General features: G+C 48.7%; 79 non-coding genes across 79 annotated transcripts; 67 read left to right on the top strand and 12 right to left on the bottom strand.

Moving 5' to 3' along the window:
• Nucleotides 1-191: 191 nt before the first annotated feature.
• Trnaf-gaa (transfer RNA phenylalanine (anticodon GAA)) lies at nucleotides 192-264 on the top strand. The gene has a single exon. It is a non-coding gene; the product is annotated as a tRNA-Phe (tRNA).
• Nucleotides 265-401: 137 nt separating this feature from the next.
• Nucleotides 402-472, bottom strand: Trnag-gcc (transfer RNA glycine (anticodon GCC)). Its single transcript has one exon. It is a non-coding gene; the product is annotated as a tRNA-Gly (tRNA).
• Nucleotides 473-588: 116 nt separating this feature from the next.
• Nucleotides 589-661, top strand: Trnat-agu (transfer RNA threonine (anticodon AGU)). Its single transcript has one exon. It is a non-coding gene; the product is annotated as a tRNA-Thr (tRNA).
• A 58-nt stretch (nucleotides 662-719) lies between these two features.
• Nucleotides 720-801, top strand: Trnas-aga (transfer RNA serine (anticodon AGA)). The gene has a single exon. It is a non-coding gene; the product is annotated as a tRNA-Ser (tRNA).
• A 97-nt stretch (nucleotides 802-898) lies between these two features.
• Trnae-uuc (transfer RNA glutamic acid (anticodon UUC)) lies at nucleotides 899-970 on the top strand. Its single transcript has one exon. It is a non-coding gene; the product is annotated as a tRNA-Glu (tRNA).
• A 76-nt stretch (nucleotides 971-1046) lies between these two features.
• Nucleotides 1047-1118, top strand: Trnac-gca (transfer RNA cysteine (anticodon GCA)). The gene has a single exon. It is a non-coding gene; the product is annotated as a tRNA-Cys (tRNA).
• Nucleotides 1119-1192: 74 nt separating this feature from the next.
• Nucleotides 1193-1274, top strand: Trnas-uga (transfer RNA serine (anticodon UGA)). The gene has a single exon. It is a non-coding gene; the product is annotated as a tRNA-Ser (tRNA).
• An 80-nt stretch (nucleotides 1275-1354) lies between these two features.
• Trnaf-gaa (transfer RNA phenylalanine (anticodon GAA)) lies at nucleotides 1355-1427 on the top strand. The gene has a single exon. It is a non-coding gene; the product is annotated as a tRNA-Phe (tRNA).
• A 137-nt stretch (nucleotides 1428-1564) lies between these two features.
• On the bottom strand, nucleotides 1565-1635 carry Trnav-gac (transfer RNA valine (anticodon GAC)). Its single transcript has one exon. It is a non-coding gene; the product is annotated as a tRNA-Val (tRNA).
• A 116-nt stretch (nucleotides 1636-1751) lies between these two features.
• Nucleotides 1752-1824, top strand: Trnat-agu (transfer RNA threonine (anticodon AGU)). The gene has a single exon. It is a non-coding gene; the product is annotated as a tRNA-Thr (tRNA).
• Nucleotides 1825-1882: 58 nt separating this feature from the next.
• On the top strand, nucleotides 1883-1964 carry Trnas-aga (transfer RNA serine (anticodon AGA)). Its single transcript has one exon. It is a non-coding gene; the product is annotated as a tRNA-Ser (tRNA).
• Nucleotides 1965-2061: 97 nt separating this feature from the next.
• Nucleotides 2062-2133, top strand: Trnae-uuc (transfer RNA glutamic acid (anticodon UUC)). Its single transcript has one exon. It is a non-coding gene; the product is annotated as a tRNA-Glu (tRNA).
• Nucleotides 2134-2209: 76 nt separating this feature from the next.
• Nucleotides 2210-2281, top strand: Trnac-gca (transfer RNA cysteine (anticodon GCA)). Its single transcript has one exon. It is a non-coding gene; the product is annotated as a tRNA-Cys (tRNA).
• A 74-nt stretch (nucleotides 2282-2355) lies between these two features.
• Trnas-uga (transfer RNA serine (anticodon UGA)) lies at nucleotides 2356-2437 on the top strand. The gene has a single exon. It is a non-coding gene; the product is annotated as a tRNA-Ser (tRNA).
• Nucleotides 2438-2517: 80 nt separating this feature from the next.
• Trnaf-gaa (transfer RNA phenylalanine (anticodon GAA)) lies at nucleotides 2518-2590 on the top strand. Its single transcript has one exon. It is a non-coding gene; the product is annotated as a tRNA-Phe (tRNA).
• A 137-nt stretch (nucleotides 2591-2727) lies between these two features.
• Nucleotides 2728-2798, bottom strand: Trnag-gcc (transfer RNA glycine (anticodon GCC)). The gene has a single exon. It is a non-coding gene; the product is annotated as a tRNA-Gly (tRNA).
• A 116-nt stretch (nucleotides 2799-2914) lies between these two features.
• On the top strand, nucleotides 2915-2987 carry Trnat-agu (transfer RNA threonine (anticodon AGU)). Its single transcript has one exon. It is a non-coding gene; the product is annotated as a tRNA-Thr (tRNA).
• Nucleotides 2988-3045: 58 nt separating this feature from the next.
• Trnas-aga (transfer RNA serine (anticodon AGA)) lies at nucleotides 3046-3127 on the top strand. The gene has a single exon. It is a non-coding gene; the product is annotated as a tRNA-Ser (tRNA).
• Nucleotides 3128-3224: 97 nt separating this feature from the next.
• On the top strand, nucleotides 3225-3296 carry Trnae-uuc (transfer RNA glutamic acid (anticodon UUC)). The gene has a single exon. It is a non-coding gene; the product is annotated as a tRNA-Glu (tRNA).
• A 76-nt stretch (nucleotides 3297-3372) lies between these two features.
• Nucleotides 3373-3444, top strand: Trnac-gca (transfer RNA cysteine (anticodon GCA)). Its single transcript has one exon. It is a non-coding gene; the product is annotated as a tRNA-Cys (tRNA).
• Nucleotides 3445-3680: 236 nt separating this feature from the next.
• Nucleotides 3681-3753, top strand: Trnaf-gaa (transfer RNA phenylalanine (anticodon GAA)). Its single transcript has one exon. It is a non-coding gene; the product is annotated as a tRNA-Phe (tRNA).
• A 324-nt stretch (nucleotides 3754-4077) lies between these two features.
• Nucleotides 4078-4150, top strand: Trnat-agu (transfer RNA threonine (anticodon AGU)). The gene has a single exon. It is a non-coding gene; the product is annotated as a tRNA-Thr (tRNA).
• Nucleotides 4151-4208: 58 nt separating this feature from the next.
• On the top strand, nucleotides 4209-4290 carry Trnas-aga (transfer RNA serine (anticodon AGA)). Its single transcript has one exon. It is a non-coding gene; the product is annotated as a tRNA-Ser (tRNA).
• A 97-nt stretch (nucleotides 4291-4387) lies between these two features.
• On the top strand, nucleotides 4388-4459 carry Trnae-uuc (transfer RNA glutamic acid (anticodon UUC)). Its single transcript has one exon. It is a non-coding gene; the product is annotated as a tRNA-Glu (tRNA).
• A 76-nt stretch (nucleotides 4460-4535) lies between these two features.
• Nucleotides 4536-4607, top strand: Trnac-gca (transfer RNA cysteine (anticodon GCA)). Its single transcript has one exon. It is a non-coding gene; the product is annotated as a tRNA-Cys (tRNA).
• Nucleotides 4608-4843: 236 nt separating this feature from the next.
• On the top strand, nucleotides 4844-4916 carry Trnaf-gaa (transfer RNA phenylalanine (anticodon GAA)). The gene has a single exon. It is a non-coding gene; the product is annotated as a tRNA-Phe (tRNA).
• A 137-nt stretch (nucleotides 4917-5053) lies between these two features.
• Trnag-gcc (transfer RNA glycine (anticodon GCC)) lies at nucleotides 5054-5124 on the bottom strand. Its single transcript has one exon. It is a non-coding gene; the product is annotated as a tRNA-Gly (tRNA).
• A 116-nt stretch (nucleotides 5125-5240) lies between these two features.
• On the top strand, nucleotides 5241-5313 carry Trnat-agu (transfer RNA threonine (anticodon AGU)). The gene has a single exon. It is a non-coding gene; the product is annotated as a tRNA-Thr (tRNA).
• Nucleotides 5314-5371: 58 nt separating this feature from the next.
• Trnas-aga (transfer RNA serine (anticodon AGA)) lies at nucleotides 5372-5453 on the top strand. Its single transcript has one exon. It is a non-coding gene; the product is annotated as a tRNA-Ser (tRNA).
• A 97-nt stretch (nucleotides 5454-5550) lies between these two features.
• Nucleotides 5551-5622, top strand: Trnae-uuc (transfer RNA glutamic acid (anticodon UUC)). Its single transcript has one exon. It is a non-coding gene; the product is annotated as a tRNA-Glu (tRNA).
• A 76-nt stretch (nucleotides 5623-5698) lies between these two features.
• Nucleotides 5699-5770, top strand: Trnac-gca (transfer RNA cysteine (anticodon GCA)). The gene has a single exon. It is a non-coding gene; the product is annotated as a tRNA-Cys (tRNA).
• A 236-nt stretch (nucleotides 5771-6006) lies between these two features.
• Nucleotides 6007-6079, top strand: Trnaf-gaa (transfer RNA phenylalanine (anticodon GAA)). The gene has a single exon. It is a non-coding gene; the product is annotated as a tRNA-Phe (tRNA).
• Nucleotides 6080-6216: 137 nt separating this feature from the next.
• Trnag-gcc (transfer RNA glycine (anticodon GCC)) lies at nucleotides 6217-6287 on the bottom strand. The gene has a single exon. It is a non-coding gene; the product is annotated as a tRNA-Gly (tRNA).
• A 116-nt stretch (nucleotides 6288-6403) lies between these two features.
• On the top strand, nucleotides 6404-6476 carry Trnat-agu (transfer RNA threonine (anticodon AGU)). Its single transcript has one exon. It is a non-coding gene; the product is annotated as a tRNA-Thr (tRNA).
• A 58-nt stretch (nucleotides 6477-6534) lies between these two features.
• Nucleotides 6535-6616, top strand: Trnas-aga (transfer RNA serine (anticodon AGA)). Its single transcript has one exon. It is a non-coding gene; the product is annotated as a tRNA-Ser (tRNA).
• A 97-nt stretch (nucleotides 6617-6713) lies between these two features.
• Nucleotides 6714-6785, top strand: Trnae-uuc (transfer RNA glutamic acid (anticodon UUC)). The gene has a single exon. It is a non-coding gene; the product is annotated as a tRNA-Glu (tRNA).
• A 76-nt stretch (nucleotides 6786-6861) lies between these two features.
• Nucleotides 6862-6933, top strand: Trnac-gca (transfer RNA cysteine (anticodon GCA)). Its single transcript has one exon. It is a non-coding gene; the product is annotated as a tRNA-Cys (tRNA).
• Nucleotides 6934-7169: 236 nt separating this feature from the next.
• Trnaf-gaa (transfer RNA phenylalanine (anticodon GAA)) lies at nucleotides 7170-7242 on the top strand. Its single transcript has one exon. It is a non-coding gene; the product is annotated as a tRNA-Phe (tRNA).
• Nucleotides 7243-7379: 137 nt separating this feature from the next.
• Trnag-gcc (transfer RNA glycine (anticodon GCC)) lies at nucleotides 7380-7450 on the bottom strand. Its single transcript has one exon. It is a non-coding gene; the product is annotated as a tRNA-Gly (tRNA).
• A 116-nt stretch (nucleotides 7451-7566) lies between these two features.
• Trnat-agu (transfer RNA threonine (anticodon AGU)) lies at nucleotides 7567-7639 on the top strand. Its single transcript has one exon. It is a non-coding gene; the product is annotated as a tRNA-Thr (tRNA).
• A 58-nt stretch (nucleotides 7640-7697) lies between these two features.
• On the top strand, nucleotides 7698-7779 carry Trnas-aga (transfer RNA serine (anticodon AGA)). The gene has a single exon. It is a non-coding gene; the product is annotated as a tRNA-Ser (tRNA).
• Nucleotides 7780-8024: 245 nt separating this feature from the next.
• Trnac-gca (transfer RNA cysteine (anticodon GCA)) lies at nucleotides 8025-8096 on the top strand. Its single transcript has one exon. It is a non-coding gene; the product is annotated as a tRNA-Cys (tRNA).
• A 236-nt stretch (nucleotides 8097-8332) lies between these two features.
• Nucleotides 8333-8405, top strand: Trnaf-gaa (transfer RNA phenylalanine (anticodon GAA)). Its single transcript has one exon. It is a non-coding gene; the product is annotated as a tRNA-Phe (tRNA).
• A 137-nt stretch (nucleotides 8406-8542) lies between these two features.
• Trnag-gcc (transfer RNA glycine (anticodon GCC)) lies at nucleotides 8543-8613 on the bottom strand. Its single transcript has one exon. It is a non-coding gene; the product is annotated as a tRNA-Gly (tRNA).
• Nucleotides 8614-8729: 116 nt separating this feature from the next.
• On the top strand, nucleotides 8730-8802 carry Trnat-agu (transfer RNA threonine (anticodon AGU)). Its single transcript has one exon. It is a non-coding gene; the product is annotated as a tRNA-Thr (tRNA).
• A 58-nt stretch (nucleotides 8803-8860) lies between these two features.
• On the top strand, nucleotides 8861-8942 carry Trnas-aga (transfer RNA serine (anticodon AGA)). Its single transcript has one exon. It is a non-coding gene; the product is annotated as a tRNA-Ser (tRNA).
• Nucleotides 8943-9495: 553 nt separating this feature from the next.
• Nucleotides 9496-9568, top strand: Trnaf-gaa (transfer RNA phenylalanine (anticodon GAA)). The gene has a single exon. It is a non-coding gene; the product is annotated as a tRNA-Phe (tRNA).
• Nucleotides 9569-9705: 137 nt separating this feature from the next.
• Nucleotides 9706-9776, bottom strand: Trnag-gcc (transfer RNA glycine (anticodon GCC)). The gene has a single exon. It is a non-coding gene; the product is annotated as a tRNA-Gly (tRNA).
• A 116-nt stretch (nucleotides 9777-9892) lies between these two features.
• Trnat-agu (transfer RNA threonine (anticodon AGU)) lies at nucleotides 9893-9965 on the top strand. Its single transcript has one exon. It is a non-coding gene; the product is annotated as a tRNA-Thr (tRNA).
• Nucleotides 9966-10023: 58 nt separating this feature from the next.
• Nucleotides 10024-10105, top strand: Trnas-aga (transfer RNA serine (anticodon AGA)). Its single transcript has one exon. It is a non-coding gene; the product is annotated as a tRNA-Ser (tRNA).
• Nucleotides 10106-10202: 97 nt separating this feature from the next.
• Trnae-uuc (transfer RNA glutamic acid (anticodon UUC)) lies at nucleotides 10203-10274 on the top strand. The gene has a single exon. It is a non-coding gene; the product is annotated as a tRNA-Glu (tRNA).
• Nucleotides 10275-10350: 76 nt separating this feature from the next.
• Trnac-gca (transfer RNA cysteine (anticodon GCA)) lies at nucleotides 10351-10422 on the top strand. Its single transcript has one exon. It is a non-coding gene; the product is annotated as a tRNA-Cys (tRNA).
• Nucleotides 10423-10868: 446 nt separating this feature from the next.
• Nucleotides 10869-10939, bottom strand: Trnag-gcc (transfer RNA glycine (anticodon GCC)). The gene has a single exon. It is a non-coding gene; the product is annotated as a tRNA-Gly (tRNA).
• A 116-nt stretch (nucleotides 10940-11055) lies between these two features.
• Trnat-agu (transfer RNA threonine (anticodon AGU)) lies at nucleotides 11056-11128 on the top strand. Its single transcript has one exon. It is a non-coding gene; the product is annotated as a tRNA-Thr (tRNA).
• Nucleotides 11129-11365: 237 nt separating this feature from the next.
• Nucleotides 11366-11437, top strand: Trnae-uuc (transfer RNA glutamic acid (anticodon UUC)). The gene has a single exon. It is a non-coding gene; the product is annotated as a tRNA-Glu (tRNA).
• A 76-nt stretch (nucleotides 11438-11513) lies between these two features.
• On the top strand, nucleotides 11514-11585 carry Trnac-gca (transfer RNA cysteine (anticodon GCA)). Its single transcript has one exon. It is a non-coding gene; the product is annotated as a tRNA-Cys (tRNA).
• A 236-nt stretch (nucleotides 11586-11821) lies between these two features.
• Nucleotides 11822-11894, top strand: Trnaf-gaa (transfer RNA phenylalanine (anticodon GAA)). Its single transcript has one exon. It is a non-coding gene; the product is annotated as a tRNA-Phe (tRNA).
• A 137-nt stretch (nucleotides 11895-12031) lies between these two features.
• On the bottom strand, nucleotides 12032-12102 carry Trnag-gcc (transfer RNA glycine (anticodon GCC)). Its single transcript has one exon. It is a non-coding gene; the product is annotated as a tRNA-Gly (tRNA).
• Nucleotides 12103-12218: 116 nt separating this feature from the next.
• Trnat-agu (transfer RNA threonine (anticodon AGU)) lies at nucleotides 12219-12291 on the top strand. The gene has a single exon. It is a non-coding gene; the product is annotated as a tRNA-Thr (tRNA).
• A 58-nt stretch (nucleotides 12292-12349) lies between these two features.
• On the top strand, nucleotides 12350-12431 carry Trnas-aga (transfer RNA serine (anticodon AGA)). The gene has a single exon. It is a non-coding gene; the product is annotated as a tRNA-Ser (tRNA).
• Nucleotides 12432-12822: 391 nt separating this feature from the next.
• Nucleotides 12823-12904, top strand: Trnas-uga (transfer RNA serine (anticodon UGA)). Its single transcript has one exon. It is a non-coding gene; the product is annotated as a tRNA-Ser (tRNA).
• Nucleotides 12905-13381: 477 nt separating this feature from the next.
• On the top strand, nucleotides 13382-13454 carry Trnat-agu (transfer RNA threonine (anticodon AGU)). The gene has a single exon. It is a non-coding gene; the product is annotated as a tRNA-Thr (tRNA).
• A 58-nt stretch (nucleotides 13455-13512) lies between these two features.
• On the top strand, nucleotides 13513-13594 carry Trnas-aga (transfer RNA serine (anticodon AGA)). The gene has a single exon. It is a non-coding gene; the product is annotated as a tRNA-Ser (tRNA).
• A 97-nt stretch (nucleotides 13595-13691) lies between these two features.
• On the top strand, nucleotides 13692-13763 carry Trnae-uuc (transfer RNA glutamic acid (anticodon UUC)). The gene has a single exon. It is a non-coding gene; the product is annotated as a tRNA-Glu (tRNA).
• Nucleotides 13764-13839: 76 nt separating this feature from the next.
• Nucleotides 13840-13911, top strand: Trnac-gca (transfer RNA cysteine (anticodon GCA)). Its single transcript has one exon. It is a non-coding gene; the product is annotated as a tRNA-Cys (tRNA).
• A 74-nt stretch (nucleotides 13912-13985) lies between these two features.
• On the top strand, nucleotides 13986-14067 carry Trnas-uga (transfer RNA serine (anticodon UGA)). The gene has a single exon. It is a non-coding gene; the product is annotated as a tRNA-Ser (tRNA).
• Nucleotides 14068-14147: 80 nt separating this feature from the next.
• Nucleotides 14148-14220, top strand: Trnaf-gaa (transfer RNA phenylalanine (anticodon GAA)). The gene has a single exon. It is a non-coding gene; the product is annotated as a tRNA-Phe (tRNA).
• A 137-nt stretch (nucleotides 14221-14357) lies between these two features.
• On the bottom strand, nucleotides 14358-14428 carry Trnag-gcc (transfer RNA glycine (anticodon GCC)). Its single transcript has one exon. It is a non-coding gene; the product is annotated as a tRNA-Gly (tRNA).
• A 116-nt stretch (nucleotides 14429-14544) lies between these two features.
• On the top strand, nucleotides 14545-14617 carry Trnat-agu (transfer RNA threonine (anticodon AGU)). Its single transcript has one exon. It is a non-coding gene; the product is annotated as a tRNA-Thr (tRNA).
• A 58-nt stretch (nucleotides 14618-14675) lies between these two features.
• Trnas-aga (transfer RNA serine (anticodon AGA)) lies at nucleotides 14676-14757 on the top strand. The gene has a single exon. It is a non-coding gene; the product is annotated as a tRNA-Ser (tRNA).
• Nucleotides 14758-14854: 97 nt separating this feature from the next.
• Nucleotides 14855-14926, top strand: Trnae-uuc (transfer RNA glutamic acid (anticodon UUC)). Its single transcript has one exon. It is a non-coding gene; the product is annotated as a tRNA-Glu (tRNA).
• Nucleotides 14927-15002: 76 nt separating this feature from the next.
• Nucleotides 15003-15074, top strand: Trnac-gca (transfer RNA cysteine (anticodon GCA)). The gene has a single exon. It is a non-coding gene; the product is annotated as a tRNA-Cys (tRNA).
• Nucleotides 15075-15148: 74 nt separating this feature from the next.
• On the top strand, nucleotides 15149-15230 carry Trnas-uga (transfer RNA serine (anticodon UGA)). The gene has a single exon. It is a non-coding gene; the product is annotated as a tRNA-Ser (tRNA).
• A 290-nt stretch (nucleotides 15231-15520) lies between these two features.
• Nucleotides 15521-15591, bottom strand: Trnag-gcc (transfer RNA glycine (anticodon GCC)). Its single transcript has one exon. It is a non-coding gene; the product is annotated as a tRNA-Gly (tRNA).
• A 116-nt stretch (nucleotides 15592-15707) lies between these two features.
• On the top strand, nucleotides 15708-15780 carry Trnat-agu (transfer RNA threonine (anticodon AGU)). Its single transcript has one exon. It is a non-coding gene; the product is annotated as a tRNA-Thr (tRNA).
• Nucleotides 15781-15838: 58 nt separating this feature from the next.
• Trnas-aga (transfer RNA serine (anticodon AGA)) lies at nucleotides 15839-15920 on the top strand. The gene has a single exon. It is a non-coding gene; the product is annotated as a tRNA-Ser (tRNA).
• A 245-nt stretch (nucleotides 15921-16165) lies between these two features.
• Trnac-gca (transfer RNA cysteine (anticodon GCA)) lies at nucleotides 16166-16237 on the top strand. Its single transcript has one exon. It is a non-coding gene; the product is annotated as a tRNA-Cys (tRNA).
• A 74-nt stretch (nucleotides 16238-16311) lies between these two features.
• On the top strand, nucleotides 16312-16393 carry Trnas-uga (transfer RNA serine (anticodon UGA)). Its single transcript has one exon. It is a non-coding gene; the product is annotated as a tRNA-Ser (tRNA).
• Nucleotides 16394-16473: 80 nt separating this feature from the next.
• Trnaf-gaa (transfer RNA phenylalanine (anticodon GAA)) lies at nucleotides 16474-16546 on the top strand. The gene has a single exon. It is a non-coding gene; the product is annotated as a tRNA-Phe (tRNA).
• The last annotated feature ends 120 nt before the right edge of the window (nucleotides 16547-16666 follow it).

Here is a 16666-nt window from a genome sequence, read left to right as displayed (position 1 = left end):
TGAATTATTCTGGTTACCCAGCAATTTTTGCTGCGATGGCCGATTGGTTAAGGCGTTAGACTTGAAATCTAATGGGATCTTCCCGCGTAGGTTCGAACCCTACTCGCAGCGAATCTTCAAACATTCTTTTTGATCTGGTCAAGTGTCTATCACAACGTACAGACCTTTGCCATGTGATAGAATTGATCATGGCCGAGATAGCTCAGTTGGGAGAGCGTCAGACTGAAGATCTGAAGGTCCCTGGTTCAATCCCGGGTCTCGGCATTTTATCACTGCCCAGCAGGGCGGTTTGAGGTGGTGAATGCAAGCAGCCGTAGCACTTTTCCTCAGCTATGTTTTTTTATTTATTTTCCTTCCTTTCTTTTTTACGGAGGGTATTTTCTGGTGTAGGTAAAACACGATGCATTGGCGGGGAATCGAACCCCGGTCTCCCGCGTGGCAGGCGAGAATTCTACCACTGAACCACCAATGCGTTACTACTCATTTCCAAAATTTCCGAGTGACAGTGTATCACGTCCCGGTGTGTTAGTAGCCTTAACGGCATTTCAGACGTGTGATATTGAGATTTTCAAAATCTCCCAACAGGCAGGCGCTGTGGCTTAGCGGTTAAAGCGCCTGTCTAGTAAACAGGAGATCCCCGGTTCAAATCCGGGCAGTGCCTTTAGCAGTAATGTTGTGCTTTCTGGTCGGCCTTGTGGCAATGGCCAGCGGTTTGTCAGGCTGCGATGGCCGAGTGGTTAAGGCGTTTGACTAGAAATCAAATGGGATCTTCCCGCGTAGGTTCGAATCCTACTCGCAGCGGACGCAAAAAGGTGTTTTTGACACGAACAGAAAGACAGAGCTAGTTCAAATTGTCAGAAAAAGCATGACATCTAAATTACTTAGTGGTGCGAATGTGTCCCGCATGGTCTAGTGGTTAGGATTTCTGGTTTTCACCCAGGCGGCCCGGGTTCGATTCCCGGTGCGGGAAGTGTACATTTTTTAAGTTAAGTTGCTCTCTCACGCGTTGATGTTATATACCCTGTGCGTGGATTCCGTCCTTGGCTGGGGATATAGCTCAGTGGTAGAGCATTCGACTGCAGATCGAGAGGTCCCTGGTTCAAACCCGGGTGTCCCCTACTAGTTGGCTTTTTGTCCTCTTCGGCACCTGAGTGGTGATCTGGTGAATTATTCTGGTTACCCAGCAATTTCTGCTGCGATGGCCGAGTGGTTAAGGCGTTAGACTTGAAATCTAATGGGATCTTCCCGCGTAGGTTCGAACCCTACTCGCAGCGAATCTTCAAACATTCTTTTTGATCTGGTCAAGTGTCTATCACAACGTACAGACCTTTGCCATGTGATAGAATTGATCATGGCCGAGATAGCTCAGTTGGGAGAGCGTCAGACTGAAGATCTGAAGGTCCCTGGTTCAATCCCGGGTCTCGGCATTTTATCACTGCCCAGCAGGGCGGTTTGAGGTGGTGAATGCAAGCAGCCGTAGCACTTTTCCTCAGCTATGTTTTTTTATTTATTTTCCTTCCTTTCTTTTTTACGGAGGGTATTTTCTGGTGTAGGTAAAACACGATGCATTGGCGGGGAATCGAACCCCGGTCTCCCGCGTGTCAGGCGAGAATTCTACCACTGAACCACCAATGCGTTACTACTCATTTCCAAAATTTCCGAGTGACAGTGTATCACGTCCCGGTGTGTTAGTAGCCTTAACGGCATTTCAGACGTGTGATATTGAGATTTTCAAAATCTCCCAACAGGCAGGCGCTGTGGCTTAGCGGTTAAAGCGCCTGTCTAGTAAACAGGAGATCCCCGGTTCAAATCCGGGCAGTGCCTTTAGCAGTAATGTTGTGCTTTCTGGTCGGCCTTGTGGCAATGGCCAGCGGTTTGTCAGGCTGCGATGGCCGAGTGGTTAAGGCGTTTGACTAGAAATCAAATGGGATCTTCCCGCGTAGGTTCGAATCCTACTCGCAGCGGACGCAAAAAGGTGTTTTTGACACGAACAGAAAGACAGAGCTAGTTCAAATTGTCAGAAAAAGCATGACATCTAAATTACTTAGTGGTGCGAATGTGTCCCGCATGGTCTAGTGGTTAGGATTTCTGGTTTTCACCCAGGCGGCCCGGGTTCGATTCCCGGTGCGGGAAGTGTACATTTTTTAAGTTAAGTTGCTCTCTCACGCGTTGATGTTATATACCCTGTGCGTGGATTCCGTCCTTGGCTGGGGATATAGCTCAGTGGTAGAGCATTCGACTGCAGATCGAGAGGTCCCTGGTTCAAACCCGGGTGTCCCCTACTAGTTGGCTTTTTGTCCTCTTCGGCACCTGAGTGGTGAGCTGGTGAATTATTCTGGTTACCCAGCAATTTTTGCTGCGATGGCCGAGTGGTTAAGGCGTTAGACTTGAAATCTAATGGGATCTTCCCGCGTAGGTTCGAACCCTACTCGCAGCGAATCTTCAAACATTCTTTTTGATCTGGTCAAGTGTCTATCACAACGTACAGACCTTTGCCATGTGATAGAATTGATCATGGCCGAGATAGCTCAGTTGGGAGAGCGTCAGACTGAAGATCTGAAGGTCCCTGGTTCAATCCCGGGTCTCGGCATTTTATCACTGCCCAGCAGGGCGGTTTGAGGTGGTGAATGCAAGCAGCCGTAGCACTTTTCCTCAGCTATGTTTTTTTATTTATTTTCCTTCCTTTCTTTTTTACGGAGGGTATTTTCTGGTGTAGGTAAAACACGATGCATTGGCGGGGAATCGAACCCCGGTCTCCCGCGTGGCAGGCGAGAATTCTACCACTGAACCACCAATGCGTTACTACTCATTTCCAAAATTTCCGAGTGACAGTGTATCACGTCCCGGTGTGTTAGTAGCCTTAACGGCATTTCAGACGTGTGATATTGAGATTTTCAAAATCTCCCAACAGGCAGGCGCTGTGGCTTAGCGGTTAAAGCGCCTGTCTAGTAAACAGGAGATCCCCGGTTCAAATCCGGGCAGTGCCTTTAGCAGTAATGTTGTGCTTTCTGGTCGGCCTTGTGGCAATGGCCAGCGGTTTGTCAGGCTGCGATGGCCGAGTGGTTAAGGCGTTTGACTAGAAATCAAATGGGATCTTCCCGCGTAGGTTCGAATCCTACTCGCAGCGGACGCAAAAAGGTGTTTTTGACACGAACAGAAAGACAGAGCTAGTTCAAATTGTCAGAAAAAGCATGACATCTAAATTACTTAGTGGTGCGAATGTGTCCCGCATGGTCTAGTGGTTAGGATTTCTGGTTTTCACCCAGGCGGCCCGGGTTCGATTCCCGGTGCGGGAAGTGTACATTTTTTAAGTTAAGTTGCTCTCTCACGCGTTGATGTTATATACCCTGTGCGTGGATTCCGTCCTTGGCTGGGGATATAGCTCAGTGGTAGAGCATTCGACTGCAGATCGAGAGGTCCCTGGTTCAAACCCGGGTGTCCCCTACTAGTTGGCTTTTTGTCCTCTTCGGCACCTGAGTGGTGAGCTGGTGAATTATTCTGGTTACCCAGCAATTTCTGCTGCGATGGCCGAGTGGTTAAGGCGTTAGACTTGAAATCTAATGGGATCTTCCTGCGTAGGTTCGAACCCTACTCGCAGCGAATCTTCAAACATTCTTTTTGATCTGGTCAAGTGTCTATCACAACGTACAGACCTTTGCCATGTGATAGAATTGATCATGGCCGAGATAGCTCAGTTGGGAGAGCGTCAGACTGAAGATCTGAAGGTCCCTGGTTCAATCCCGGGTCTCGGCATTTTATCACTGCCCAGCAGGGCGGTTTGAGGTGGTGAATGCAAGCAGCCGTAGCACTTTTCCTCAGCTATGTTTTTTTATTTATTTTCCTTCCTTTCTTTTTTACGGAGGGTATTTTCTGGTGTAGGTAAAACACGATGCATTGGCGGGGAATCGAACCCCGGTCTCCCGCGTGGCAGGCGAGAATTCTACCACTGAGCCACCAATGCGTTACTACTCATTTCCAAAATTTCCGAGTGACAGTGTATCACGTCCCGGTGTGTTAGTAGCCTTAACGGCATTTCAGACGTGTGATATTGAGATTTTCAAAATCTCCCAACAGGCAGGCGCTGTGGCTTAGCGGTTAAAGCGCCTGTCTAGTAAACAGGAGATCCCCGGTTCAAATCCGGGCAGTGCCTTTAGCAGTAATGTTGTGCTTTCTGGTCGGCCTTGTGGCAATGGCCAGCGGTTTGTCAGGCTGCGATGGCCGAGTGGTTAAGGCGTTTGACTAGAAATCAAATGGGATCTTCCCGCGTAGGTTCGAATCCTACTCGCAGCGGACGCAAAAAGGTGTTTTTGACACGAACAGAAAGACAGAGCTAGTTCAAATTGTCAGAAAAAGCATGACATCTAAATTACTTAGTGGTGCGAATGTGTCCCGCATGGTCTAGTGGTTAGGATTTCTGGTTTTCACCCAGGCGGCCCGGGTTCGATTCCCGGTGCGGGAAGTGTACATTTTTTAAGTTAAGTTGCTCTCTCACGCGTTGATGTTATATACCATGTGCGTGGATTCCGTCCTTGGCTGGGGATATAGCTCAGTGGTAGAGCATTCGACTGCAGATCGAGAGGTCCCTGGTTCAAACCCGGGTGTCCCCTACTAGTTGGCTTTTTGTCCTCTTCGGCACCTGAGTGGTGAGCTGGTGAATTATTCTGGTTACCCAGCAATTTCTGCTGCGATGGCCGAGTGGTTAAGGCGTTAGACTTGAAATCTAATGGCAACTTCCCGCGTAGGTTCGAACCCTACTCGCAGCGAATCTTCAAACATTCTTTTTGATCTGGTCAAGTGTCTATCACAACGTACAGACCTTTGCCATGTGATAGAATTGATCATGGCCGAGATAGCTCAGTTGGGAGAGCGTCAGACTGAAGATCTGAAGGTCCCTGGTTCAATCCCGGGTCTCGGCATTTTATCGCTGCCCAGCAGGGCGGTTTGAGGTGGTGAATGCAAGCAGCCGTAGCACTTTTCCTCAGCTATGTTTTTTTATTTATTTTCCTTCCTTTCTTTTTTACGGAGGGTATTTTCTGGTGTAGGTAAAACACGATGCATTGGCGGGGAATCGAACCCCGGTCTCCCGCGTGGCAGGCGAGAATTCTACCACTGAACCACCAATGCGTTACTACTCATTTCCAAAATTTCCGAGTAACAGTGTATCACGTCCCGGTGTGTTAGTAGCCTTAACGGCATTTCAGACGTGTGATATTGAGATTTTCAAAATCTCCCAACAGGCAGGCGCTGTGGCTTAGCGGTTAAAGCGCCTGTCTAGTAAACAGGAGATCCCCGGTTCAAATCCGGGCAGTGCCTTTAGCAGTAATGTTGTGCTTTCTGGTCGGCCTTGTGGCAATGGCCAGCGGTTTGTCAGGCTGCGATGGCCGAGTGGTTAAGGCGTTTGACTAGAAATCAAATGGGATCTTCCCGCGTAGGTTCGAATCCTACTCGCAGCGGACGCAAAAAGGTGTTTTTGACACGAACAGAAAGACAGAGCTAGTTCAAATTGTCAGAAAAAGCATGACATCTAAATTACTTAGTGGTGCGAATGTGTCCCGCATGGTCTAGTGGTTAGGATTTCTGGTTTTCACCCAGGCGGCCCGGGTTCGATTCCCGGTGCGGGAAGTGTACATTTTTTAAGTTAAGTTGCTCTCTCACGCGTTGATGTTATATACCCTGTGCGTGGATTCCGTCCTTGGCTGGGGATATAGCTCAGTGGTAGAGCATTCGACTGCAGATCGAGAGGTCCCTGGTTCAAACCCGGGTGTCCCCTACTAGTTGGCTTTTTGTCCTCTTCGGCACCTGAGTGGTGAGCTGGTGAATTATTCTGGTTACCCAGCAATTTCTGCTGCGATGGCCGAGTGGTTAAGGCGTTAGACTTGAAATCTAATGGCAACTTCCCGCGTAGGTTCGAACCCTACTCACAGCGAATCTTCAAACATTCTTTTTGATCTGGTCAAGTGTCTATCACAACGTACAGACTTTTGCCATGTGATAGAAATGATCATGGCCGAGATAGCTCAGTTGGGAGAGCGTCAGACTGAAAATCTGAAGGTCCCTGGTTCAATCCCGGGTCTCGGCATTTTATCACTGCCCAGCAGGGCGGTTTGAGGTGGTGAATGCAAGCAGCCGTAGCACTTTTCCTCAGCTATGTTTTTTTATTTATTTTCCTTCCTTTCTTTTTTACGGAGGGTATTTTCTGGTGTAGGTAAAACACGATGCATTGGCGGGGAATCGAACCCCGGTCTCCCGCGTGGCAGGCGAGAATTCTACCACTGAACCACCAATGCGTTACTACTCATTTCCAAAATTTCCGAGTGACAGTGTATCACGTCCCGGTGTGTTAGTAGCCTTAACGGCATTTCAGACGTGTGATATTGAGATTTTCAAAATCTCCCAACAGGCAGGCGCTGTGGCTTAGCGGTTAAAGCGCCTGTCTAGTAAACAGGAGATCCCCGGTTCAAATCCGGGCAGTGCCTTTATCAGTAATGTTGTGCTTTCTGGTCGGCCTTGTGGCAATGGCCAGCGGTTTGTCAGGCTGCGATGGCCGAGTGGTTAAGGCGTTTGACTAGAAATCAAATGGGATCTTCCCGCGTAGGTTCGAATCCTACTCGCAGCGGACGCAAAAAGGTGTTTTTGACACGAACAGAAAGACAGAGCTAGTTCAAATTGTCAGAAAAAGCATGACATCTAAATTACTTAGTGGTGCGAATGTGTCCCGCATGGTCTAGTGGTTAGGATTTCTGGTTTTCACCCAGGCGGCCCGGGTTCGATTCCCGGTGCGGGAAGTGTACATTTTTTAAGTTAAGTTGCTCTCTCACGCGTTGATGTTATATACCCTGTGCGTGGATTCCGTCCTTGGCTGGGGATATAGCTCAGTGGTAGAGCATTCGACTGCAGATCGAGAGGTCCCTGGTTCAAACCCGGGTGTCCCCTACTAGTTGGCTTTTTGTCCTCTTCGGCACCTGAGTGGTGAGCTGGTGAATTATTCTGGTTACCCAGCAATTTCTGCTGCGATGGCCGAGTGGTTAAGGCGTTAGACTTGAAATCTAATGGCAACTTCCCGCGTAGGTTCGAACCCTACTCGCAGCGAATCTTCAAACATTCTTTTTGATCTGGTCAAGTGTCTATCACAACGTACAGACCTTTGCCATGTGATAGAATTGATCATGGCCGAGATAGCTCAGTTGGGAGAGCGTCAGACTGAAGATCTGAAGGTCCCTGGTTCAATCCCGGGTCTCGGCATTTTATCACTGCCCAGCAGGGCGGTTTGAGGTGGTGAATGCAAGCAGCCGTAGCACTTTTCCTCAGCTATGTTTTTTTATTTATTTTCCTTCCTTTCTTTTTTACGGAGGGTATTTTCTGGTGTAGGTAAAACACGATGCATTGGCGGGGAATCGAACCCCGGTCTCCCGCGTGGCAGGCGAGAATTCTACCACTGAACCACCAATGCGTTACTACTCATTTCCAAAATTTCCGAGTGACAGTGTATCACGTCCCGGTGTGTTAGTAGCCTTAACGGCATTTCAGACGTGTGATATTGAGATTTTCAAAATCTCCCAACAGGCAGGCGCTGTGGCTTAGCGGTTAAAGCGCCTGTCTAGTAAACAGGAGATCCCCGGTTCAAATCCGGGCAGTGCCTTTAGCAGTAATGTTGTGCTTTCTGGTCGGCCTTGTGGCAATGGCCAGCGGTTTGTCAGGCTGCGATGGCCGAGTGGTTAAGGCGTTTGACTAGAAATCAAATGGGATCTTCCCGCGTAGGTTCGAATCCTACTCGCAGCGGACGCAAAAAGGTGTTTTTGACACGAACAGAAAGACAGAGCTAGTTCAAATTGTCAGAAAAAGCATGACATCTAAATTACTTAGTGGTGCGAATGTGTCCCGCATGGTCTAGTGGTTAGGATTTCTGGTTTTCACCCAGGCGGCCCGGGTTCGATTCCCGGTGCAGGAAGTGTACATTTTTTAAGTTAAGTTGCTCTCTCACGCGTTGATGTTATATACCCTGTGCGTGGATTCCGTCCTTGGCTGGGGATATAGCTCAGTGGTAGAGCATTCGACTGCAGATCGAGAGGTCCCTGGTTCAAACCCGGGTGTCCCCTACTAGTTGGCTTTTTGTCCTCTTCGGCACCTGAGTGGTGAGCTGGTGAATTATTCTGGTTACCCAGCAATTTCTGCTGCGATGGCCGAGTGGTTAAGGCGTTAGACTTGAAATCTAATGGCAACTTCCCGCGTAGGTTCGAACCCTACTCGCAGCGAATCTTCAAACATTCTTTTTGATCTGGTCAAGTGTCTATCACAACGTACAGACCTTTGCCATGTGATAGAATTGATCATGGCCGAGATAGCTCAGTTGGGAGAGCGTCAGACTGAAGATCTGAAGGTCCCTGGTTCAATCCCGGGTCTCGGCATTTTATCACTGCCCAGCAGGGCGGTTTGAGGTGGTGAATGCAAGCAGCCGTAGCACTTTTCCTCAGCTATGTTTTTTTATTTATTTTCCTTCCTTTCTTTTTTACGGAGGGTATTTTCTGGTGTAGGTAAAACACGATGCATTGGCGGGGAATCGAACCCCGGTCTCCCGCGTGGCAGGCGAGAATTCTACCACTGAACCACCAATGCGTTACTACTCATTTCCAAAATTTCCGAGTGACAGTGTATCACGTCCCGGTGTGTTAGTAGCCTTAACGGCATTTCAGACGTGTGATATTGAGATTTTCAAAATCTCCCAACAGGCAGGCGCTGTGGCTTAGCGGTTAAAGCGCCTGTCTAGTAAACAGGAGATCCCCGGTTCAAATCCGGGCAGTGCCTTTAGCAGTAATGTTGTGCTTTCTGGTCGGCCTTGTGGCAATGGCCAGCGGTTTGTCAGGCTGCGATGGCCGAGTGGTTAAGGCGTTTGACTAGAAATCAAATGGGATCTTCCCGCGTAGGTTCGAATCCTACTCGCAGCGGACGCAAAAAGGTGTTTTTGACACAAACAGAAAGACAGAGCTAGTTCAAATTGTCAGAAAAAGCATGACATCTAAATTACTTAGTGGTGCGAATGTGTCCCGCATGGTCTAGTGGTTAGGATTTCTGGTTTTCACCCAGGCGGCCCAGGTTCGATTCCAGGTGCGGGAAGTGTACATTTTTTAAGTTAAGTTGCTCTCTCACGCGTTGATGTTATATACCCTGTGCGTGGATTGCGTCCTTGGCTGGGGATATAGCTCAGTGGTAGAGCATTCGACTGCAGATCGAGAGGTCTCTGGTTCCAACCCGGGTGTCCCCTACTAGTTGGCTTTTTGTCCTCTTCGGCACCTGAGTGGTGAGTTGGTGAATTATTCTGGTTACCCAGCAATTTCTGCTGCGATGGCCGAGTGGTTAAGGCGTTAGACTTGAAATCTAATGGCAACTTCCCGCGTAGGTTCGAACCCTACTCGCAGCGAATCTTCAAACATTCTTTTTGATCTGGTCAAGTGTCTATCACAACGTACAGACCTTTGCCATGTGATAGAATTGATCATGGCCGAGATAGCTCAGTTGGGAGAGCGTCAGACTGAAGATCTGAAGGTCCCTGGTTCAATCCCGGGTCTCGGCATTTTATCACTGCCCAGCAGGGCGGTTTGAGGTGGTGAATGCAAGCAGCCGTAGCACTTTTCCTCAGCTATGTTTTTTTATTTATTTTCCTTCCTTTCTTTTTTACGGAGGGTATTTTCTGGTGTAGGTAAAACACGATGCATTGGCGGGGAATCGAACCCCGGTCTCCCGCGTGGCAGGCGAGAATTCTACCACTGAACCACCAATGCGTTACTACTCATTTCCAAAATTTCCGAGTGACAGTGTATCACGTCCCGGTGTGTTAGTAGCCTTAACGGCATTTTAGACGTGTGATATTGAGATTTTCAAAATCTCCCAACAGGCAGGCGCTGTGGCTTAGCGGTTAAAGCGCCTGTCTAGTAAACAGGAGATCCCCGGTTCAAATCCGGGCAGTGCCTTTAGCAGTAATGTTGTGCTTTCTGGTCGGCCTTGTGGCAATGGCCAGCGGTTTGTCAGGCTGCGATGGCCGAGTGGTTAAGGCGTTTGACTAGAAATCAAATGGGATCTTCCCGCGTAGGTTCGAATCCTACTCGCAGCGGACGCAAAAAGGTGTTTTTGACACGAACAGAAAGACAGAGCTAGTTCAAATTGTCAGAAAAAGCATGACATCTAAATTACTAAGTGGTGCGAATGTGTCCCGCATGGTCTAGTGGTTAGGATTTCTGGTTTTCACCCAGGCGGCCCGGGTTCGATTCCCGGTGCGGGAAGTGTACATTTTTTAAGTTAAGTTGCTCTCTCACGCGTTGATGTTATATACCCTGTGCGTGGATTCCGTCCTTGGCTGGGGATATAGCTCAGTGGTAGAGCATTCGACTGCAGATCGAGAGGTCCCTGGTTCAAACCCGGGTGTCCCCTACTAGTTGGCTTTTTGTCCTCTTCGGCACCTGAGTGGTGAGCTGGTGAATTATTCTGGTTACCCAGCAATTTCTGCTGCGATGGCCGAGTGGTTAAGGCGTTAGACTTGAAATCTAATGGCAACTTCCCGCGTAGGTTCGAACCCTACTCGCAGCGAATCTTCAAACATTCTTTTTGATCTGGTCAAGTGTCTATCACAACGTACAGACCTTTGCCATGTGATAGAATTGATCATGGCCGAGATAGCTCAGTTGGGAGAGCGTCAAACTGAAGATCTGAAGGTCCCTGGTTCAATCCCGGGTCTCGGCATTTTATCACTGCCCAGCAGGGCGGTTTGAGGTAGTGAAAGCAAGCAGCCGTAGCACTTTTCCTCAGCTATGTTTTTTTATTTATTTTCCTTCCTTTCTTTTTTACGGAGGGTATTTTCTGGTGTAGGTAAAACACGATGCATTGGCGGGGAATCGAACCCCGGTCTCCCGCGTGGCAGGCGAGAATTCTACCACTGAACCACCAATGCGTTACTACTCATTTCCAAAATTTCCGAGTGACAGTGTATCACGTCCCGGTGTGTTAGTAGCCTTAACGGCATTTCAGACGTGTGATATTGAGATTTTCAAAATCTCCCAACAGGCAGGCGCTGTGGCTTAGCGGTTAAAGCGCCTGTCTAGTAAACAGGAGATCCCCGGTTCAAATCCGGGCAGTGCCTTTAGCAGTAATGTTGTGCTTTCTGGTCGGCCTTGTGGCAATGGCCAGCGGTTTGTCAGGCTGCGATGGCCGAGTGGTTAAGGCGTTTGACTAGAAATCAAATGGGATCTTCCCGCGTAGGTTCGAATGCTACTCGCAGCGGACGCAAAAAGGTGTTTTTGACACGAACAGAAAGACAGAGCTAGTTCAAATTGTCAGAAAAAGCATGACATCTAAATTACTTAGTGGTGCGAATGTGTCCCGCATGGTCTAGTGGTTAGGATTTCTGGTTTTCACCCAGGCGGCCCGGGTTCGATTCCCGGTGCGGGAAGTGTACATTTTTTAAGTTAAGTTGCTCTCTTACGCGTTGATGTTATATACCCTGTGCGTGGATTCCGTCCTTGGCTGGGGATATAGCTCAGTGGTAGAGCATTCGACTGCAGATCGAGAGGTCCCTGGTTCAAACCCGGGTGTCCCCTACTAGTTGGCTTTTTGTCCTCTTCGGCACCTGAGTGGTGAGCTGGTGAATTATTCTGGTTACCCAGCAATTTCTGCTGCGATGGCCGAGTGGTTAAGGCGTTAGACTTGAAATCTAATGGCAACTTCCCGCGTAGGTTCGAACCCTACTCGCAGCGAATCTTCAAACATTCTTTTTGATCTGGTCAAGTGTCTATCACAACGTACAGACCTTTGCCATGTGATAGAATTGATCATGGCCGAGATAGCTCAGTTGGGAGAGCGTCAGACTGAAGATCTGAAGGTCCCTGGTTCAATCCCGGGTCTCGGCATTTTATCACTGCCCAGCAGGGCGGTTTGAGGTGGTGAATGCAAGCAGCCGTAGCACTTTTCCTCAGCTATGTTTTTTTATTTATTTTCCTTCCTTTCTTTTTTACGGAGGGTATTTTCTGGTGTAGGTAAAACACGATGCATTGGCGGGGAATCGAACCCCGGTCTCCCGCGTGGCAGGCGAGAATTCTACCACTGAACCACCAATGCGTTACTACTCATTTCCAAAATTTCCGAGTGACAGTGTATCACGTCCCGGTGTGTTAGTAGCCTTAACGGCATTTCAGACGTGTGATATTGAGATTTTCAAAATCTCCCAACAGGCAGGCGCTGTGGCTTAGCGGTTAAAGCGCCTGTCTAGTAAACAGGAGATCCCCGGTTCAAATCCGGGCAGTGCCTTTAGCAGTAATGTTGTGCTTTCTGGTCGGCCTTGTGGCAATGGCCAGAGGATTGTCAGGCTGCGATGGCCGAGTGGTTAAGGCGTTTGACTAGAAATCAAATGGGATCTTCCCGCGTAGGTTCGAATCCTACTCGCAGCGGACGCAAAAAGGTGTTTTTGACACGAACAGAAAGACAGAGCTAGTTCAAATTGTCAGAAAAAACATGACATCTAAATTACTTAGTGGTGCGAATGTGTCCCGCATGGTCTAGTGGTTAGGATTTCTGGTTTTCACCCAGGCGGCCCGGGTTCGATTCCTGGTGCGGGAAGTGTACATTTTTTAAGTTAAGTTGCTCTCTCACGCGTTGATGTTATATACCCTGTGCGTGGATTCCGTCCTTGGCTAGGGATATAGCTCAGTGGTAGAGCATTCGACTGCAGATCGAGAGGTCCCTGGTTCAAACCCGGGTGTCCCCTACTAGTTGGCTTTTTGTCCTCTTCGGCACCTGAGTGGTGAGCTGGTGAATTATTCTGGTTACCCAGCAATTTCTGCTGCGATGGCCGAGTGGTTAAGGCGTTAGACTTGAAATCTAATGGGATCTTCCCGCGTAGGTTCGAACCCTACTCGCAGCGAATCTTCAAACATTCTTTTTGATCTGGTCAAGTGTCTATCACAACGTACAGACCTTTGCCATGTGATAGAATTGATCATGGCCGAGATAGCTCAGTTGGCAGAGCGTCAAACTGAAGATCTGAAGGTCCCTGGTTCAATCCCGGGTCTCGGCATTTTATCACTGCCCAGCAGGGCGGTTTGAGGTGGTGAATGCAAGCAGCCGTAGCACTTTTCCTCAGCTATGTTTTTTTATTTATTTTCCTTCCTTTCTTTTTTACGGAGGGTATTTTCTGGTGTAGGTAAAACACGATGCATTGGCGGGGAATCGAACCCCGGTCTCCCGCGTGGCAGGCGAGAATTCTACCACTGCACCACCAATGCGTTACTACTCATTTCCAAAATTTCCGAGTGACAGTGTATCACGTCCCGGTGTGTTAGTAGCCTTAACGGCATTTCAGACGTGTGATATTGAGATTTTCAAAATCTCCCAACAGGCAGGCGCTGTGGCTTAGCGGTTAAAGCGCCTGTCTAGTAAACAGGAGATCCCCGGTTCAAATCCGGGCAGTGCCTTTAGCAGTAATGTTGTGCTTTCTGGTCGGCCTTGTGGCAATGGCCAGCGGTTTGTCAGGCTGCGATGGCCGAGTGGTTAAGGCGTTTGACTAGAAATCAAATGGGATCTTCCCGCGTAGGTTCGAATCCTACTCGCAGCGGACGCAAAAAGGTGTTTTTGACACGAACAGAAAGACAGAGCTAGTTCAAATTGTCAGAAAAAGCATGACATCTAAATTACTTAGTGGTGCGAATGTGTCCCGCATGGTCTAGTGGTTAGGATTTCTGGTTTTCACCCAGGCGGCCCGGGTTCGATTCCCGGTGCGGGAAGTGTACATTTTTTAAGTTAAGTTGCTCTCTCACGCGTTGATGTTATATACCCTGTGCGTGGATTCCGTCCTTGGCTGGGGATATAGCTCAGTGGTAGAGCATTCGACTGCAGATCGAGAGGTCCCTGGTTCAAACCCGGGTGTCCCCTACTAGTTGGCTTTTTGTCCTCTTCGGCACCTGAGTGGTGAGCTGGTGAATTATTCTGGTTACCCAGCAATTTCTGCTGCGATGGCCGAGTGGTTAAGGCGTTAGACTTGAAATCTAATGGGATCTTCCCGCGTAGGTTCGAACCCTACTCGCAGCGAATCTTCAAACATTCTTTTTGATCTGGTCAAGTGTCTATCACAACGTACAGACCTTTGCCATGTGATAGAATTGATCATGGCCGAGATAGCTCAGTTGGGAGAGCGTCAGACTGAAGATCTGAAGGTCCCTGGTTCAATCCCGGGTCTCGGCATTTTATCACTGCCCAGCAGGGCGGTTTGAGGTGGTGAATGCAAGCAGCCGTAGCACTTTTCCTCAGCTATGTTTTTTTATTTATTTTCCTTCCTTTCTTTTTTACGGAGGGTATTTTCTGGTGTAGGTAAAACACGATGCATTGGCGGGGAATCGAACCCCGGTCTCCCGCGTGGCAGGCGAGAATTCTACCACTGAACCACCAATGCGTTACTACTCATTTCCAAAATTTCCGAGTGACAGTGTATCACGTCCCGGTGTGTTAGTAGCCTTAACGGCATTTCAGACGTGTGATATTGAGATTTTCAAAATCTCCCAACAGGCAGGCGCTGTGGCTTAGCGGTTAAAGCGCCTGTCTAGTAAACAGGAGATCCCCGGTTCAAATCCGGGCAGTGCCTTTAGCAGTAATGTTGTGCTTTCTGGTCGGCCTTGTGGCAATGGCCAGCGGTTTGTCAGGCTGCGATGGCCGAGTGGTTAAGGCGTTTGACTAGAAATCAAATGGGATCTTCCCGCGTAGGTTCGAATCCTACTCGCAGCGGACGCAAAAAGGTGTTTTTGACACGAACAGAAAGACAGAGCTAGTTCAAATTGTCAGAAAAAGCATGACATCTAAATTACTTAGTGGTGCGAATGTGTCCCGCATGGTCTAGTGGTTAGGATTTCTGGTTTTCACCCAGGCGGCCCGGGTTCGATTCCCGGTGCGGGAAGTGTACATTTTTTAAGTTAAGTTGCTCTCTCACGCGTTGATGTTATATACCCTGTGCGTGGATTCCGTCCTCGGCTGGGGATATAGCTCAGTGGTAGAGCATTCGACTGCAGATCGAGAGGTCCCTGGTTCAAACCCGGGTGTCCCCTACTAGTTGGCTTTTTGTCCTCTTCGGCACCTGAGTGGTGAGCTGGTGAATTATTCTGGTTACCCAGCAATTTCTGCTGCGATGGCCGAGTGGTTAAGGCGTTAGACTTGAAATCTAATGGGATCTTCCCGCGTAGGTTCGAACCCTACTCGCAGCGAATCTTCAAACATTCTTTTTGATCTGGTCAAGTGTCTATCAGAACGTACAGACCTTTGCCATGTGATAGAATTGATCATGGCCGAGATAGCTCAGTTGGGAGAGCGTCAGACTGAAGATCTGAAGGTCCCTGGTTCAATCCCGGGTCTTGGCATTTTATCACTGCCCAGCAGGGCGGTTTGAGGTGGTGAATGCAAGCAGCCGTAGCACTTTTCCTCAGCTATGTTTTTTTATTTATTTTCCTTCCTTTCTTTTTTACGGAGGGTATTTTCTGGTGTAGGTAAAACACGATGCATTGGCGGGGAATCGAACCCCGGTCTCCCGCGTGGCAGGCGAGAATTCTACCACTGAACCACCAATGCGTTACTACTCATTTCCAAAATTTCCGAGTGACAGTGTATCACGTCCCGGTGTGTTAGTAGCCTTAACGGCATCTCAGACGTGTGATATTGAGATTTTCAAAATCTCCCAACAGGCAGGCGCTGTGGCTTAGCGGTTAAAGCGCCTGTCTAGTAAACAGGAGATCCCCGGTTCAAATCCGGGCAGTGCCTTTAGCAGTAATGTTGTGCTTTCTGTTAGGCCTTGTGGCAATGGCCAGCGGTTTGTCAGGCTGCGATGGCCGAGTGGTTAAGGCGTTTGACTAGAAATCAAATGGGATCTTCCCGCGTAGGTTCGAATCCTACTCGCAGCGGACGCAAAAAGGTGTTTTTGACACGAACAGAAAGACAGAGCTAGTTCAAATTGTCAGAAAAAGCATGACATCTAAATTACTTAGTGGTGCGAATGTGTCCCGCATGGTCTAGTGGTTAGGATTTCTGGTTTTCACCCAGGCGGCCTGGGTTCGATTCCCGGTGCGGGAAGTGTACATTTTTTAAGTTAATTTGCTCTCTCACGCGTTGATGTTATATAACCTGTGCGTGGATTCCGTCCTTGGCTGGGGATATAGCTCAGTGGTAGAGCATTCGACTGCAGATCGAGAGGTCCCTGGTTCAAACCCGGGTGTCCCCTACTAGTTGGCTTTTTGTCCTCTTCGGCACCTGAGTGGTGAGCTGGTGAATTATTCTGGTTACCCAGCAATTTCTGCTGCGATGGCCGAGTGGTTAAGGCGTTAGACTTGAAATCTAATGGGATCTTCCCGCGTAGGTTCGAACCCTACTCGCAGCGAATCTTCAAACATTCTTTTTGATCTGGTCAAGTGTCTATCACAACGTACAGACCTTTGCCATGTGATAGAATTGATCATGGCCGAGATAGCTCAGTTGGGAGAGCGTCAGACTGAAGATCTGAAGGTCCCTGGTTCAATCCCGGGTCTCGGCATTTTATCACTGCCCAGCAGGGCGGTTTGAGGTGGTGAATGCAAGCAGCCGTAGCACTTTTCCTCAGCTATGTTTTTTTATTTATTTTCCTTCCTTTCTTTTTTACGGAGGGTATTTTCTG

This window comes from Hydractinia symbiolongicarpus, chromosome 2 (assembly GCF_029227915.1).
Source record: "Hydractinia symbiolongicarpus strain clone_291-10 chromosome 2, HSymV2.1, whole genome shotgun sequence".
Classification (NCBI taxonomy): Eukaryota; Metazoa; Cnidaria; class Hydrozoa; order Anthoathecata; family Hydractiniidae; genus Hydractinia; species Hydractinia symbiolongicarpus.
This window is presented reverse-complemented; position numbering and strand designations above follow the sequence as displayed.